This window comes from Oryctolagus cuniculus, chromosome X, assembly GCF_964237555.1.
Source record: "Oryctolagus cuniculus chromosome X, mOryCun1.1, whole genome shotgun sequence".
In the NCBI taxonomy this organism is placed as follows: Eukaryota; Metazoa; Chordata; class Mammalia; order Lagomorpha; family Leporidae; genus Oryctolagus; species Oryctolagus cuniculus.
In genome coordinates, this window is record NC_091453.1 from 63,685,789 (window position 1) to 63,688,349 (window position 2,561).

Here is a 2,561-nt window from a genome sequence, read left to right on the forward strand (position 1 = left end):
CTTTGCGAATCTTCTTTCAAATTAGGAAGTGTACATAAAGTGCAAGTCAGATTCATTATTGTGCTCCCAGAGTCATTTCAATAGTCAGTTCTACCAAACCTATCAGCTAAACCGCTGGCCCGTGAGGCTGTCTGCCGGTCTTTCTGGAGCCATCCAAGTGAGTTCATCTGGTAGATACAGTGTCTGAAGATCAAGGTAGTCTTGGCAAGAAAACACGAAGTAGCGTGGGCAAGCCAGGGATACAAAGGAGACAAGCAGTCTGGGGCAGGGCAGTCTGTTGTCACTGAAGAGGCCATCTTTGGGTCTCAACTCTTAAAAGAGAATTCAGGAACTGTTGCTAAAATGAACAAGGCCTGTAGATTTCAGAGCACAGTCAGTCATCAATCAGGGAGGACTTGGTTTTCCTAGTTGAATTCCTGAATTTCTTTTTGGCTTCTGTTCTTTCCTGAGCGTCAAAGTACTAAAGAGTTATGGGGGTAGGAAGATTGGACTTCATGTGAGTTCCTGCGATCTGACCAGAACAGGAGACTGCCAAAAATGGCATTCACATCTGCTATGAATGATTTACCTTATGCAAATATTCGCAAGATTCCACTGGCTAGCTTGGCATTCCAGTTCCTGTTTAGATAATAGATGTAGGTGATACAGCAGCCATCATAGTTTGGGGCTGTCTACATGGCGAATATCATCTGTTCCATTTCCTGTACAGCAAGTCACCATTGCCTTAGACCTCTCCTTGACGTTACATTTTCCAAGTTGGCTTCTGCAGTACAGGACCAGTTTGTCCATGATGAACCAAGAGGAAGCTGATGGATTGTAGCCCTCCTTGGTGTCTGGAATCCACATGGCCTGGTTGCTCTGCAGGTGCCACTAGGAAGTGCCAGCGCAGCCGGGCCAGCTGGCTATCCTGCAAGGTGCATAGTAATGCAGGGCTTGACTCCCTCAAGCATGGAGGCACCTACCACCGCCCCCAGGAAGTTGTCCAGGTATCAGAAGCTCACCTGGTATACAGGCAGGGCACAACGTACTTAAGGGCGATTTTCTCCAGATCCAGGCTCAAAATATGTCCCAGGGGCATGTTGCCCACAAGACTGAAGTCAGGGACGCTCAGTGTGCCCCCAAGGAGGCAGGGACCCACCACAGCATGAAGCAGAAAGCATAGCCCGGGGGTCAGCAACCTGTGGCATGCATGGTCCCTGAGCCACGTAGCCATGACAAGGCCAGGGACGGGGACAGTTGACCACAACTCTGATGAGAAGGGATTGTTCTTCAAGGGTCAGAGCTAGTTGTGCGGGGCTCTGTGACCCAGAGCCAGACTGGTCCAGCAAGGAGTTGGAGGACTGGTTGGAGATACAGAGCCACTAGAGCATGGGCCTGAGGCTGCTACTCTGTTTCTGATCCAGCTTCCTGCTAATTCACTCCGGAAGGTAGCAAAAAATGATACAACTGCTTGGGTCCCTGCCACCCATATGGGCGACTTGGATGAAATTCCCAGATGCTGGATTTGGCCTGGCCTAGCCCTGGCTGTTAATGATCACTTGTGGAAAAAAAAAAGAAAAGAAAAAGAAAAAAGAAAAAGAAAAGAAAAAATATTGAAATTAATTTATACATAGGATCTTGAAAAAGTTCATGAAACATGCTCATTATGGAATGGTATGCATGGTTTCAAATATATTTCACACTGAAATAAACTTAACTCTTAAGAAAAAAATGACCATTTGCAGAATGAACAGAGGATGGAAGTTCTCTCTCTCTCTCCTCTCCTATATCTGTCACTCTGTTTTTCAAATAAATAAATCTTTAGGAAAATGCTTATAGCACATCATTAATTAGACAACACTATTTTATTTATAAAATAATTTATATGCATAACACCTTTGGTTTCTTATAAGCTGCAGGACTTTTATTTTATGCTAAATAACACAGTAATGCCACTAGAGTGTGCTAAAACCTTTTTTTACATTGGAAAAGGATTTCTAAAATTGATGTTATAAGCTACTCAGAAAATTTTCAATTTATTGCTGAGGTAATATTGTAAAACATTTGAGAAAATTATTATAACACAAGTTGTCAAATTTCTATTAAATATCTTAGAGCTTTATACAGCATTTTGCAATATTTATGTTTGCAGATTATGGAAGTATTGGAAATACTCAGTTGCAATGACTATTATGAAGTACAGCAAGAAAAACAGCAGTGGATTTCCCATTAGCTTACTGAAGGAAGCCAATGTGTGTGAATGGCAGCAGAGCCCAAGCACTGTGGAAAGTGATACATGAGAAGATGCGTTACAGTATTATGTCAATGTGAGGCAAACTATCACAGTGAAATCTTTTGGAAGGTAGTCACATTTAGGATACAGATGACAAATATTTCATGCTTTTGTAATTTTGGTAGCAATCCAAAATTGGTAACATAAAGAAGCATATTTGCATTGATGTCATAAATGTACATAAACCATAAGAACTTTAGAAGGGGAATACAAAGTAAGAAAAAATATGACTTTTGTAGCCACGCTTTTTTTTTAATCAAAACATCTTATATAACCCAAGGTAAATACT

At 41.8% G+C, this 2,561-nt stretch overlaps 1 pseudogene; it reads right to left on the reverse strand.

Moving 5' to 3' along the window:
* Positions 1-373: 373 nt before the first annotated feature.
* Positions 374-1,078, reverse strand: LOC100348599 (prolyl hydroxylase EGLN3 pseudogene; annotated as a pseudogene).
* Between the last annotated feature and the right edge of the window lie 1,483 nt (positions 1,079-2,561).